Genomic DNA, 16,408 nt, shown 5'->3' on the forward strand with positions numbered 1-16,408 from the left:
TAAAGCCTCCAAATTGGTTACTGCTGGGACAATGACAGCCAGAGTAATGTGTCCATTAACCTTGCCCATTTGCTTATACAGAATCAAAATGTTTCATTACCAACACACTACGAAATTGCCAGTCCAATTCCCTGCTCTGAAAGGGTTCCCAGTTGTGCAGTATTACTGTATTTTTCAGATGAGGGTTATCTCCAATGCACTATTAATACAGGAACATTTCTATTTCACTATGGGTTCATGTTCAGAGATAAGAGAAAGCCCTGGGCACATGTAAGAAAGCATCCTTTGTATGAATACCTATCCCCACAATCTCATATGCCCATGAGGCATTTCCATCACTCCTGCTCCTCCTTGGATCCTTGCCTTTTGACATGCATCATATTATTCCTCTGCATTGGATTTACATTAGTAATATCCCCTCTTCAAGGAAAGACACTATTTTTATGCTCCAGGAGTTTTCACAGAAAAAAAATTTACACCAAAATGATTTTTTTAACTTTGCTTTGTTTCGTTGCCTTGGACAAAAAGTGCAAAATGATGCATGTTCTTGTGATGCCCTTTAGCCTGGCAAACTGAACAAGCCTCAACACAGCCACTGGATAAAAAACAAACTAAAGTTATTGCCAAAGAAGAAAAAAGTTCAGAAAGGAACATTTATTCCAGAGGTCAGGCCAGCAAAGCTGAGGTACCCAGATGAAAACCTCTCCTCAACCAGAGCTGCCCAAATCCAGCAGTGTTAGATACAAGAGGTTTGGCAAAAAGAGCACAAAAAAAAAAACCCTTCAGTGTTCAAGCTGAAGCTATCCAAAACCAGTGCTGGTGTCCCAGTTGGAACAGCCCCTGTTCCAAAATTTCCTTTCTCTCTCTTTTTTTTTTTTTTTTTTTTTTTTTTTTTTTTTTTTTTTTTTGACAATTAGAGCATTGTTGAAGAGTCCTGGAGTGCTGAGTCCAGTTCTGGGCTCCTCATTACATGAGACAGGGACACACTGGAGAGACTCCAATGCAGGGCCATGAGGAGGATTAATGGACTGGAGCATCCCTCCCACGAGGACAGGATGTGAGCACTGGCACTGCTCAGGCTGGGAAAGACTCCAGGGAATCTCAGCAACATAGATGAACACCTGGAAGGAGGTGAGAGGACAGAGCCAGGCTCTTTGACTCAGTGCTGCCCCGTGGCAGGACCAGTGTGCACACACTGAAACACAGCATCTTCCCTCTGACCCCCAGGAAATAATTCCTTTCCTGTGAAGGTGGCCCAGCACTGGCACAGATTGCCCAGGGAGGCTGTGGAGTCTCCATCCTTGCAGATTCTCAAAACCCATCTGCACATGGTCCATGGCAAGGGGCTTTAGGTGGCCCTGCTCGAGCAGGGATGAGACCACAGTGATTTCCAGAGGTCCTTGCCCATCTCTGTGATTCTCTGAAAGGAAGTGATAATCATCACTGCATCTTAGGGAAGGGCTAGAAAACCTTTATGGCATTGGATTTCTCCTGCAGCAGCACACTCTAATACCATGGGTTGTCCTGCCCAACATGATCAATCTGCTTCTTGCAGTATTGCCCTGAGATCATGGAGGTGAAGTAGGGGTTATAATGGTATCCCACTATCAGGCATTAACTGACTTGGGTTTCTCAAAATCTCAGGTTTCTGTGGTTGAGATGACCCTGAGGTGTCAGAAAGTCTCTTTTTCCCAGCTCCACAACCGAAGAAATCGAGATTCATTGGTTCTGCTTTTCAAGGTTGTTTATTTTTTCTTATCTATTACATTCTTTCTCTGACCTGCTGAGATCTGTCCTGCAGGTCAGGTTGTGGCACAGCATGTGCCCTTTGGGTGGTGCTAACTTTTTATACTAAGAACTACATGTACTTATTTACAATAACTTTCCAATATCTATCACCTATGTTAGACAGTCTGTCTCTATACTAAACCAATCAAAAAGTGTCACCAAGTGTCACCATCACAGCAGAAGATGGAGGAGGAGGAGGAGGAGGAGGAGAAGAAGAAGAAGAAGAAGAAGAAGAAGAAGAAGAAGAAGAAGAAGAAGAAAGAAAAAGAAGAAGAAGAAGAAGAAGGACATGCCTAGATTCCTCCATCTTGCTTCTTGAACCCCCATTCTAAATCCCCAAAATTCTACTTTTTCACCCTGTGATACATTAACTATCATTTTTCTCAAACTCTTGTGGCTTGCAAATCTTTGAGTCCCTTGCCAGGTCTTGAATCATCCGGGGCAGCCAGAGGAATGTCCTGGTTCCAATACCAAAACACAAAGAATGTGTGTCTGTGGATAACCTTTGTGCTTCCCCATCTCCTGGCACAGAGCTGAAGTCCAGTTGCTTCCTTCAAAAGCAGTGCATTTATATCAATTCATGACTTTATATCAGTTTCTGTTTCCAAGCTTCTCCCTGCAAGGTGACTCCTTTCATTAACTAAAAAAAAAAAAACAACAACCCACTTGTTTTCTGCTTCTCCACCTAGTGGGTTTTACTCCTGTGCAAAGGGTTAGATCCCCAGACCATCACAAACCCTTGGAAATACTCCCTAAGCTTAGAGGATGAATCTACATTTTCAAGCTGCTCATCAATTGCCTCTTAGCTTCAATGGTCTGCTGTAGGAATTGTAAACGAACGCTTTGCCCTCTATCTCTACCTTTGTATCTAATAAAAGCTCAGAGCATTTCTTTCGAATATCTTAATGAGAAAATAGAAAATCCAAGCAAAAGGGAAGCATTTAAGTCTGGCTCAACCAGATTAATTTTTTTTCTCATTCCTAAAAATCAAAAATTAGAAAAAATAAATTCTTTTAGATTGATTTAAAAGTGTGTGTGTGTGCACATGTGTTTGTGTACATATTGAGAGATAATTTCCCTCCTTCCCAGAACACACTTCCCTCCTGCAGTACCAGAGCCAAGGATCTCAATGAGATGTCAGATGAGAGAGCACACATGGCTGGCGTGCAAAATACTATGGAAAGGAGTGTTTAAAAACAGCCCCCTTTCATCAGGGAGAACAGCTTGGTTTGACAGGCAGCTTTACTCCCTTCCTGACACAGAAAGCATCTCATGGACCAGACGGATTTGCTTTAATATTTTCACCCATGAGCAGAGGAGAAGCCATGTGCACAGGGTCCCGTTTCTGCAGATTCAGCTCCCTCACACAGATGGCACAGAAAAGCTGAGACTGCTCACACCACTGCTGTGAGAGTGAATCATTACTGGCTTCAGAGCACAGGAGCTCTGAATCAGAAGATGCAGTCACTAGCACAGAAATCAGTCGTGGCTGTGTCTCCATCCTATGAAGATTCAGATACGAGAGAAACAGCTCTTGAGAAAATTAGAAGGACCAAGTTAAATTCCAATTGCGTATAAAAATTGCATTTTAAAAGTGGCAGCATAAAATCTGGATGACAGAAGGGGGGGAAGCACAAAGACCTAGCAATCTCCCAAACTCCTTTAATTAAAAGTTAAATCATTTTTGAAGTGATGCAATAAACCAATAGACTGTTGCCCTCCCCACCCCTTTTCCTGCTCATTTACCTACAATGCCCACTTGTGTTGGCATCCTTGGGTGCCAAAATCACCCTGCAATGCCTGACAGCCATGAAAAAAGGACAGGCATTATTTCTGCCACACATTAATGAACAGGCACAGGACCATTCTCTTTTCCCTCTAGGTCCTTCCCTAAATGATTATTGTATCCAGAGAGAAAATGTTATCCAACACATTTTGGAAGGTGAGGATGAGGCTGCTACAACCACTAAGAAGGGTGATTGGAAAGCCTTGCTTTTTCATTGGCAGCCTTTGCCAAGCCTTTTAGGATCTCCATGAATTAATCTTTAAGATGGAAAAGCTGTTTCATGGGCCAGCTGATGGGTGATGCTTATTGCCACCACAGCAAGTCTGTGAGAGACCATTATGTAAAAATAACACATCAGTATTCTTATAATGTCTTTCTTTCAGGACCTCAGAATTCTCAAGAAAAGGGAATGAATGTTGCTATCAGGAAAACAATGACTATTCCACAAGAAAAACATCATTTACCTTTACCTGCCAGGTGCACTTGTGTCTACATCACCCAAAGGAGCTGCTTGGAACTGAACACCAAACATTAATAACATTCTGTGTTATTTACTCTGCTCATATTAACACACAGTAAGTTGTTCTTGCCACTTTGTCAAGGTCCCATGCAAGAACTCATTGGTCCCCCTGCATATCAACAGTCCTGAGTCATGACTAATTGCATTTTCACACCCAAGTCCCTCTTTGCCACTGTCCAAGTTTAATTTTGGAAAGCCACATACAAATACATTTAATCCCAGTGGAAATGCATGTTCCAGCAATGTTTTCTCTCCTCACTCATTTTTGAGCTGATTAAAAAAAAAAAAAAAAACAGACTGCAGAGAAAGGCAGGGTGTCTTTGCTGATCTTTATAGGGGAGGGATGGAGAAATTTCCATTGGATATTTCCCTTTAAATTGGATGTTAAGTCCCCAGCTGATGCACTTGCACTGGCCTCTGCCATTCTCTGCTGCTCTGAGGACTCTGAGCAAACACCTCACAGAGAAATGGCTTTGCACAAACAAGTTGGCCAACAAAACTCAAGGCATGAGATGCCCAGATGAGTAAATACTGCTCACATAAAAGAAAAACCAGAAAATCAAGAATATGAAGTCTTGCCTAGCTTTGCTGTTATAGTTAGGGTACTCTGCCAATCAACCACTGCAATTGTTAATTAAAAATTACTAATTTCACTCATCTTGGTCTGTGAACCAGGAGAGCCATGGCCTGGGCAGGAGAGAGGAGCAGCAGCATCACTGACATTTCTGGATAATGCCCATCAGGTACTTTGATGGAGGAAAGCCAAGGCCCAGAGCCATGCTAGAGCTGCTGCAATGAAGATCTTATGGAATGATTCCGTTTTTCTGTGCTCAAAACATCTCAAAACAGCTGATTAAAATGTTTGCCCAGGACAGCTTTCCTTCTAATTGCCTTAAAAGAACACAGAAAGGGCCAGCCATGATGTCTGGAACAACTTCTCTATATTTCTTTTTTTTTCCCTTAACCTTTTTTACAAGACTATTTGTTCAGGACTTTGCAAGGAACTTAACACTGAAAAGGGAATTCTTTTTGAAATCATTTATTCAGAAATAGGTTTAATCAATTCTCTCAATTTCTGATCTTATTTTATGCAGCTGCATGAAAAGATCAGAAAGGAGGAAAACGTCTGTACTAGAGGCAAACTCTCTGTACAGAGCAGTCTCTACACAAGCAAGTTTCCCATCCCTCCCCTCATGCTCTGAGTCAAGTCAGCACCACATTTATCATTCTGGTTTTTGGGGCAGCTCAGAGGAGCAGGTGACATGTGGCATTCTGTTGAGACAAGAGGACCCCTGGATTTTCCTGTGTTCCTCTGAAGTATGAACCTAAACACTGCTTCTGTTTCCCCTCTTTGCACTTGTTCTCCCTAATGTAGAGCAGTTTCCTTTCATTTTCCAAACCATTCCTGCAAATTATTTGCACACAGAGAGGCAGATTTGGTTACATTTATTTGTGCATGATGAGGTCCTGCAGCCGTTTCAGAGCTGAATACATCCATACAAAAGATATTTCTATGAATATAGAAACTGTGCTCCCTGTCACTTTCATCAGGAAAATGCTGAATGGTTATTTAATAACACAAGACCCTCTTAGATACTTGCATTAAACCTTCTGTCTATTATGTGGACCTGCTCCCTGCACCAAACCTGAACATCTTAATTTGGAATAACATCCTCATATTCATTCACTGTTATACTGACACAATAGTGAGGCAAATCCAGCCCCTGCTGAACTTCCCTGCAGTCAGCAGCACCAGAGCACAGAGGTATACACATGTTTGTGTTGTAACAGCTTCAGACTACACAGATATCTCACCTTGTCAACCACTGCTAGTCGTGTTCTGAAAACTGCCCTCATACTCAGCTTTTGCTTCTCCAAACCCCCTGCGGACCTGAAGAGTTCAGCTCCTCTTTGGGTCAAGGCCCTTGGACAGTGGTGAATGAAAAATACAGAAAAGGATATGAACAAACTATTGCAGCTTCCTGCAACCTGGAACAACCCAGAGACCTTCAGCCAACACCGGGGCATGAACCAGAAAACAGGAAAGTTGGCAGAGGATGGGATAACTGGACATGAATGTAGGCTGGTGAAAGAGGCAATTGCTTTCACAGGACCTCAGAGCTGCCCCGTTCCTGGCAGACTTCCCATTCCCAAACATTTTAGAATTAAATTAAGGACACATTTTTTTTTTTTTTTTGCTCCAAAAGCAATTAAAAAGAAAAACACATTTAAAATCTAGTTCTAGCAACAATAAGCAATTAGTGTTTGATAATTGTCCGTGTCTTCCTATTTAATCACTCTTTTGCAGTGCCCAGTATGCTGATGACAGATCCCAACTGGTCCCATTATCTTTCTTGCCAAATTGTTCCCAGTTTGTGTCTGTTCTAAACTCTGTGATGGCAATGGGCTGAGGATGCTGCAGCATCCCCTGGGGCTCGTTGCAAAAGGATTCCTCAACCTTGTCCTTTGTCCTGAGGAAGATTCCTTCCTCCAAATCAGTGCAATGTTTATGTCCAATTTTAAACTCCAAGACATGTGACCAGCATTCAGTTTTAGCACTCCTTGATCTTGGCTATGAACATTTAAATGTGGTACAACCTTCTTCCATTAACTCCACAAAACAGGGTCATGCTAGCTGAGGAGGGAAGCATGAACGTGACTCTGGGGTTTGACTGCCTCCAGCTTCTGCTTGGGATCTTAAAACCTGAATGCACATTAAGCACAGATTTATTTCAGAAATGTGTCAGTTCAGTTTAACCTCCCTGGTTTTGGTGGGAGTTATTTTACTTCACACATGCCTTTTATGACAGACATTTCTCCTTCCCTAAGAAACTGCTGGCACATGGATGGCACCTGCTTGTCTCATCCTCTGGCAGCCAAGATAACCTGTGATTTGGTGCTTTGCCCAATTTGCTATCAAGTGAAAAATCACTTCAGAGTTTATTCTGCTTGTGCCCAGCCCTAATCTAAATGCACAAGGGCAGATCTCTGAGATTTTAAGATGTTCAAAGCTCTGTGTTTTCCAGTAAGCCTGAGCCCCTCTTGACTTATTTTAAAATATTCCATGACATGGCCCCAGCTTCCTGAAATAGTCTCATTTATGAACGTGGGCCAACACTTTTTTGTCTGTTAATCACAAGCAGGTTTGACAAAATTTCTTTTTATTATCTGCTACACAGCCTGGAGGTCAGGCTGGCATACAGTGTGTGCCTTGTGTTTGAAATTTCACAAGCCTGGCATTTGCATTTTATTTTAAGTTATTGAAAACTTTATTTCTATAGCTTGTCTGTGTCAGGACTACTTTCAGAGCATTCTAATCCAGCCCTGTGGGGGAAAAATGGAGAGGGAAAAAAGCCCTATAATACATTTAAACAAAACAAAAACCTATGAGGAAGTATCATATAACACTGGTTTTGGTATATTGGCAGCTTTGTGCAAAACCTCTGCAAGAATTGAACTGCATCGTATAATACCCTGAATTAGAAGTGAACACACAAGGATCATTGAGTCCAACTTCTGGGTCTTCACAGGACAAACCTAAAAATCACACCATGGCATAATTTAACCTGCAGTTCACTGAAAGCAAATCACCTCTTTCCTCACTGGTTGCTTAATGAGACTTTAAATTTTCTCCCTTTTTTTTCCTGCCATTCTGCAGTGATGGATGTTGGACAAACCTCTCCCTCTGTAGAAGAGATTTTGAAAAGCCTCATGCCAACTTTGTCAGAGTGTCTGACAAAAAGTTAATGGTAAAAAAGGAGCTGCAAAAGTTAATGGTAAAAAAGGAGCCTATAGCACTTTGTGCTGTTTTGGGAGCATGTTTCAGCCTCAAAGCAGGTTTAGTCTAGACACTGGATGGATTTCAGACCTCCAGGGAGTGTTACCTGCTCTACAAATCAGTGACAAGGGTGGTGATTGTGGCACGTTTGCCATAGAGATGGCAGTGAACTACAACTGCTCACAGGAGAAGCAATGTTATTTAACAGCAGAGCCACAAAACCAGACTGCTGTACTCAATTTTGTGCATTCAAAGTCAAATATGAGAGCTCAGCCACACAGTTTACTTACCCAAAATATCATGGAATTAGGCAATATGGAAGTGGATTTTTTTTTTCTCTGTATTTTCTACCATTTCAAGTGGAAACAGTATTTTCTGCATTACTCATTCAACAAGCACAGAGTGGTGCTCTGGGTTCTTACAGAGGTAACACCTAACAGGGAATTGTTTTGGTTTTTTTAAGTTGCTGGTTAAACTAATCCTATGTGTAGTATAATTGTCTTTTTTAAGGCCTGTAGGAAGAGATCTCTGAGGTAATGTCTGAAGCAGAAGGAACTCAAATTCAGGTGAGAAGAGAGATGAGACAGCAGTCTCTCCATGCCCAGATGTACAGAGACACCAGTGCAAGATTACTTTATTTTAAGTAAAAAAAAAAGTTATACTGACTATTTGAAGAAAAAATTGTGGGCCTGTGACTCATTTTCCGTACTTGCCTTTAAAAACCTCATGAGATATCCTGCATGAGATATCCAGGCCATAAGAATTTTTGTGTCTTTGTAGACCAGGCACAGCCTGGTACGAGATAATGTATAACCCCCATTAACAGGCAGGTAGATGATTTACCACATCTCAGTGGCTGTGTAAACATGAGCAGGAGCACACTGAGCCTCTCAGGCCTCCTTCAGCCCAGCCACAACTGAAATGCACCCAGCTGAGCTAAATGAGGGCATCAACAGGGCCAGGCACAGACACTGCCTGTGCAGAGGCTCTGTGCAGGGCCTCTCTGTGGGTGCCAGGCCACCTGTGCCCAATGTCCACACTCTGGGGATCCCACTAAATGAACCTATTCTCCATTAAGTTTCTTTTAATTTCAATCACAGCATATTTCAGTCTGATGATTCTCAGTTGTTTGGCAATCCACTTGCCAATGGATTGTCTTAATTTTTTCCCATTTTCCCCTTGTATGATTAGTTCACTTTTGCATTAAAGCATGAGACAATAATCCAGGCAGGTGCAAGATAGAAACTCCCAAACCCTACTATGACTTCTTTATTCTGATTGCATCCTGCTTCTATATCATGACCTGTCTCAAAATCCAATCTGAATGCACAAAAGAACTGCAGTAATAGATATGTGTAGATGGAAGTTTCCAGTCATCCTCTCTGACACAAACCCATAGTTTTCCTTGCTAGATTGGATATGAACACTCAAATAACAATCAAGCTTGTAGAAAACAAGAAATATTTAAGCTTAGAGTCATCAAACCAAACTACTTTTGGCCTTTCTCGGAGATATTTCTGTTAATAATTTACTACGTCTAAAACTGAACATGCTCAAAACCTAGCTCCTGAATTTTTCATTAAGTCCTTTTCTCCCCATACCTGTCTTAATTTCAGAAATAAAATCAGATTCCTTCCTGCCAATCTCAGCTTTCACTTTGACTTGATATCCTCTCATGACTCATACCTCCACAGCCTGTGATTAAATCCTGATGCCACTTTCTAGAGCATTTCTCCAAAACTGACCTTTTTGCTCTGCCTGCACTGCCAAGCTCTCCTCTGAGATCTAACTGGATTATACACCTTAAAAATTAAAGTCACTTCATCTCTGCTTTTGAGACCTTCAAACTTTCTATTCTCCTCAACTCTCCCAGTCCCTGCACCAAATATCATCCTCTAGGTCCATGACCTGGTTATGTGCACATGGCAGCTTGCATGGATCTCATTCTCAGCTTTCCAGATATGGCAGTAAAGCTCAGCCCAGGCTCAATTCCCACATAATGACCCATCTATTCCTGTGCCAGCAGAAACCCATTGCTGAGGTCACACAGCAATAACCACAGAAACCTGGTGAGAATTGCTGCAGAGGTGGCAAATTTTGCCCACTGCTACCTGTGGGCTACAACCTGTGTACGTAACTACTTCTCTCTCATCACTCTGGTATATTATTTTTCCTATTCCTCCTCCCTGCTCACCTTTTTTTTTACATATACCATATTTATATTTGTAGCATACAACACAGGCATATATATTTACATGTGTGTGTGTATATATCTATATTTTCATATAGATAGATGATATAGATATATAGATATGTAGATAGATATAGATATAGATATAGATATAGATATAGATATAGATATAGATGGAGATAGATAGATAGATAGATAGATAGATAGATAGATAGATAGATAGATAGATAGATAGAAAATGCTGGATATAGATGTCTATATCTATATATCTAATCATCTATATCTACATATCTATATATCATCTGTCTATATAAATATATAGATACATACATACACATGTAAATATATATGCCTGTGTTGTATGCTACAAATATAAATATGGTATATGTAAAAAAAAAGATGAGCAGGGAGGAGGAATAGGAAAAATAATATAAGCACTCAGGGACAAAGACTATAACCTCTTAGGGACCACAATACTCATGTTCCTAAGAGCTTAGCAGAACAATTTGTATGGCACCTAGAACTACACAGACCTATTTTCCTGGGATGGGAAGATGGCACTGCTAGAGAATCAGAAACAATTAAATTAAAAAAAAAAAAACCTAACCCTAAATAAATAAAACAATATTTATGTATCTCAGATCTCAAATCTGATGGGAAAAGGAAGTGAGCACTGCACCAGCTTTCCACATGGGGATTCTGAAACATTTTAGGGAGGAGTTAACCTGTCCTGGGAAGTGAAGTAAGGACTTCTCCTAAGCAGAAATGAACTAATAAGATACCAAAAAGAACTAAGAGGGGAAGGTGACTTCCAGAAGATAAAGCAAAACATCTTAATTGTAAGTTTTCAAAATCCCCATGCTGGTTCATTGAGGTACCAGCTTCTTACAAGAATAACTCTTACACTAAACCAAATGTAAAGCCTGAGGATTTACAGGACATGCAGGAAGAGTGTAGAGGGGATAAAAGAAAACCCAACCACAAGGAAAAGTAAATTGAAATAAAAATAATGCTGTTTAAAGGAGAATTCTCTGAGAAAAGGCTTAAAGTAAGAGCCTAGAAATCCTTTCTTTCCCATCACTGCATTTTGAGCGAAAGGAAACCTCAAATATCAGCACAACAGAGTGCACAGAGGATGAAAATTCTGAGTTTAAATAAAACTGCAGATATGACATTGTGGGAAAAGAAGAAAAGAAACACTGAGTTCAGCTAGACAGAGTAAAAAATTAAATCCTCTCCATATCCAAGACTGCAAGGCATGCCTTGGGCTTCATCTGTCAAGTGTTGCAAAGCATTCCTGCAAACCCTCTCCCTTCCACTGACAACCTGGGTGCCAAAACCTTTTTCCTCACTCAAACCCTGGGACTGTGCTCCAGCCTGGAGAGCTGCTGGGGAAATGAGCAATGAGCAGGTGTCAAATTCTGTCCTTTTATCTCTGGCTTTAAAAGACAGACACAATTATGTGCAAATCAGCGTAGTGAGGCAGCTGATTAAGTCCCTTTTCTAAGAATTATTTTCCCAAGGCTCCGTGCACAGGCCAGCCAGAGTTATCAGCTCATCTGCAGACAAAGTATGGAGGCTGCTCCACCTTCTAGAGACCCATGGACATAGAAACAGAGATGAGAAATTACTAATTCCTCACCCACCAGTCAGGCAAGAGCCCTGCATTGTCTGACAAGGCTTCTCTGGCACAATCTTTGCCGGGTTTGTGTATTTTGGTATTTTGAGATTATGTGGGTACGTTTGATACACATTAGTAGAATGCCTGGGAAATGAAATGAGATTGTAAAGTACAGGAAGTTGAGAAAGTTGAAAAAAACTAAAGGTGAAAGTCTTCAAAATTCAGTGCATGGAAAGACTTTATGGCTTCTTCAGTGTACCTCTGAAGTGACGTATCATTCTGTGATTTTACATGTGAAGTGCAAAGAACTGCATCATGTTTGAACCTAAAAACAGGAACAGAAAATCCTCCCAAGCCCTATCAACTGCTGAGACCAGATTTTTAACTTTATAAAAATCCACGGATTTACATTACCTAGGGGTCTGGCAAATGGTTTTTACTTAGCCATGCTGGAAAACAGAGTTGGGGGGTTTTAAATGAGAAAAATGATAAAAGAAAAATAGCTTTTGATGGTTTGAACTGACCTAAGAAAGGAAGTTACCCATACCATATCGAAAGGAAATTTTCCTGGCAGTCTTAATACAAAGCCTGAGTGTACTTCCAGAGATCCTGGTTGCCAGCCCAGCCCCAGAAGTGGTGCCCCTGGGAGGGCAGTACTAAATAAAGCTCCTGATGCCATCTGCATCAGTGCTGCTGTTTGCATGAGCACAGCTCCAAACTGTGCATGTGGGATATGCCCCTCAGTGCTAACTTACCATCCTTACATCCAAACCAAGAGAGGCTTTGTATGCATCCTCATTATGCAAAGAGGAAAGGAGAGAGGATCATTTTGTCCTGATCCTTTCTAAACAAAAGAAGTAGAAGTTTTCAGAGCCAGGGAAATTTTTTCCAGATTTTTTCAGGTCTCTAGCAGCAGTTTAGCCTATGCTTTTCCAAAAATATCTTTGAAGTAAGGGAGTGGAGAGAAGCTCATGAGTGGCTTGGAAAGTATATAAAGCAAACAGTGACATATAATGGAAGCTGTTCCCAAGACCATTTGGATTTCAGCAAGTACACAGCACTGGGAGTTAACCACTCTATTATGTGGGTTGTCTTTTCCAGCATTAATTTGTGAAAAAGTCCATCCTTTACACACTTGCAATCCAAACAAAAGAACAAATTAAGAGAAGCAAGCACAGAAACCATATTGGGCAATGGAGCACTGCAGACAAACGCTGCCAGTAATCTATATTCACATTGGATTGCATGAACTGACCCAGAATTAACTATGGCTGCCCTCTCCTGGAAAACTCTCTGGAACAAATGAAGTTCTCTCATCCATTTCCATTAATGGCATTAGCATGCTTGGTGGCAAGACCACAGCAGAACAACTGGATAAACAGCTACAAGGAAGCAGAAACAAGCAACAATAGAAAGGAACTATTTTTCCACAGAAGTCCTGAATATCCTGAATAGATATTCCAGTCCCTCTTGTAAACCAGGGACACAACTGAGCTCACCCAGAGAATGCAAACTGTGCTTCCTGGTTTAGGTTTTAAAATGGATGTCAAATGTCAGGATGGGAGTAGGAAGAAAGCAACTTGCAGTCAATTCATAGAAATTCTTCACATTCAGATACCTGAGAGCTTTAGGAAACTTCATTTGAAATCTTGATCTCCTTGAGGTTCATTGATCAAATACAACATGAGCCCACAAGCTCCAAGGGACTGAGTGCTGGCTCCAGGCTCAGCAGATCATCCTGCTGGTGTGTCTTTGTGCGCATCTAGAGAGCTCTTTCTTCCCTCTTCAAATAAAGATGGAATTCCCAGAACAAATGAGGATGGGCAAGGATGTTACTATGAGTCAGCAAAATGTCCTGACCCACAGTCTCAGTGTTATTGCTAGAATGCAGGTGGTTTCAGCCTCCTACCCACAGCTACATAATCACCAGTTAGGAAACCATTCACAGACCTTTCCTCTGAAGGCATTTTTTGGTTGACCTCATTCAGTAAGAATCTCTTAAAATCCTTTCTTGAGAAACAACAGCATAAGATGATCATTTTGGAAGATCACTGGCCAAATCCAAGTTATTACTTCTCCCATAAAGGTATCACTGAGTCATATCTCGTGATAACAGCACAGAAATACATGCTAAAATTGCAGAAAAACGGTGAGATTTCATTAGATTTAGTTATCAAATTGATCAATAGAGTATCCCTGATCAAAACAAATGAAAGGGAAACCCTGATCAAAACAAATGAAAATGAGAGGTAAAGAATTAATCACCTTCATGAGAGGTTTGACGGTGAAAGCATTTTAAAAATTGCATCAATCTTAAACATCCATCAGAATAGAATAATCTGTTAAATGAAGCATTTCTTTCCAAACTACAATGTTCAGTTCAAGCACTTTAGAAGCTCAATAGTAAATACCTACAGACACAGGATTTTACTTAATTTTCTTCATTATTTTCCTCTTTATCCACGTTGCTCCTGACCATTTTTAATGTCTCCTGCATTTGCCTCTGACAGCATCTACAGTGCACCAGGCCCTACATGAAAACAGGGAAAATCTGTGCCCTTAAATAATCAGTTTGTCACATAATGACCAGAGAAATCTCCATGTATGCAATGAGCCCTTTCAAATGCCACATTCAATCTGCCTCAATGAAAAGCAGCTGTAATAGGAGGCAGATGCTCCCCAACTAGTCTGCCAGCTGTTCAAGCCATATCCAGATGTTGTGCCCACTGAACTCCAAACACATTCCAAACACACAACCTTTCAGGAAAACAGGAACTTGTTCCCTGTCTTAAAAATGCTAAGCCAAGATCTCTATCACTATAAAATGCCATAAAGTAACTCTGCTCCTGGGATTCCTTCAGAAGTACAGAACAATAAACCCACAAAAAAAAGCACCAAAAAATTACAGAAAAATATGGGAGAATTGAGTTTGACAGGAAAGATCAATTCCAATTGTCTTTAATGACCTGAATGATATAAAACTCAACTTTAGAATCCAACCTCTTGTTTTCCCAATTCTAATTGTAGCTGGGCTCCATTTTTACCTTCCAGAGCACGGCAGCCTTAAGGAAAACAAAATGCTTTGTATGAGCAGAGGTTTATTTCCTCTGACACTTTTCTTTGAAATCTAATATAAATAAATATCACTATCTTCTCTGTATAAAAGACTAATAAAATTGTTAAATTGCTTGAAAATCAGCCAAGCTTGAGCTACTCTTAAACTAATCTAAGTATTTCTCTCAGAAAAGAAACCAGTTTCTGCCACAATGTGCCAATGCTTGTTATTAACAACAGTCTGAAAATGAATTTTTCTTGAAGGTGTGGCACTAACAGGAACTGAATATTCTCTCACATCAAAGAACTTCTACCAGTAAAGACCAGCAGGAGGTCTGTTGGCATTTAGAAGTTTTATTTAATTTTTAACATCTCAAAGTCATTCAGCAGAATGGATTGCTGTCTTTATCATCCCAAAGCACCTCATTAAACAAGTGAGTTAAACAACTATATTCTGCTAATGAGAAAACATGATTAAAAAAGTTCAGAGAAGTGGGAATGAGGAACAAAATTCACAAGAAGAAAACATCCTTTCAACCCAGAAACATGCCCATGGTTCATAAAATTTAAGTTGCAGTTTGGTTAACAAAATATAAGTGATAATTATGTCTTCTGTGAGTAAACAGTAAATAACCTGGTCAAAAATATATGGGGATACTTTCTATTAGGAGTCATGGGGATAATTTCTGTCCTGCCCATGGTTTGATGGTCTAGAAAGGAAGAGTCTTCCAGCTTTGTGATAAGATTCTGTAATTAATATACAGGACTGTATGCCAGCTTTGGCATTTGGGCTTTTTGCATTTATTGAAAATTGGTATTAGGACCTTGCTGAACTCCTGATAGGTATAATTATCCATGTATGCACCCACTAGGTTTACAGGGAAATATAAGTACTCACTCATTCCATGTATCAGGTTCATTTTTAAGATAGCAAATTAACTATTAATAATAGTTAATAACTGATTAATAGCTGGGAGCTATCTATACATAACAGTTACATCAGGTACATTTAACCAGGGCAATTTCCTTTGCCCTTTGCACATTTGAGAGTCACTGCAGCATTTCAGATCTTGGGTGTTCTCAAATATTCTTTACCCATCCCTGTCCATAGCTCACTAAATGTAGAATTTCCTTCTGAATTATGCCTGTCCAGAAGTACTTCGTCCTATTCCAGTAACAGCTTTTCTATGCCTAAAAGTAATACCTGGAATATTTCTACCTGATACCAAGATGTAAAAAGGGCTTCATTTGCTCAGTCAGCCTTTCCCCTGCAAATGCAGGAGTATTTCGCGCACATATTTACTCATGCATTGTGAATTCATGGACTCACAATAACCCCAGCAATATATCTAAATATTTGAAAGCAACTGTGGCAGAATCACTTTAGAAAATCCTTCTGAGAATGGTATGATATTCATTTTCTTGCAGCCTGCTGAAATATTTACACAAATCTTTGTTCTGTGATGCAATTTGCCTGTTAATAATACTGAGCAGCAATCTACCTTGCCTAGACTTATCAAAATAGTCCTAAATACTTGAATCCTGTAATGAGAACAGGCATTGTCTGGAACTTTGGGCTGTAATGTTCTCTTGGATCATTTGTAAGCGTGGCTCTTTATTGCTTGGCGATGGCATGAAATGCCATCAAAGCCAGCAAACACCATTTCCCT

The 16,408-nt window shown here is 40.4% G+C and overlaps 1 protein-coding gene across 8 annotated transcripts in view; it reads right to left on the minus strand.

The window, feature by feature from the left end:
- TRAPPC9 (trafficking protein particle complex subunit 9) overlaps window positions 1-16,408 on the minus strand; it is a 449,867-nt gene that overhangs the window by 11,781 nt on the left and 421,678 nt on the right. The gene's annotated exons all lie outside the window — the stretch shown is intronic.

This window comes from Zonotrichia albicollis, chromosome 1 (assembly GCF_047830755.1).
Source record: "Zonotrichia albicollis isolate bZonAlb1 chromosome 1, bZonAlb1.hap1, whole genome shotgun sequence".
Taxonomy (NCBI): domain Eukaryota; kingdom Metazoa; phylum Chordata; class Aves; order Passeriformes; family Passerellidae; genus Zonotrichia; species Zonotrichia albicollis.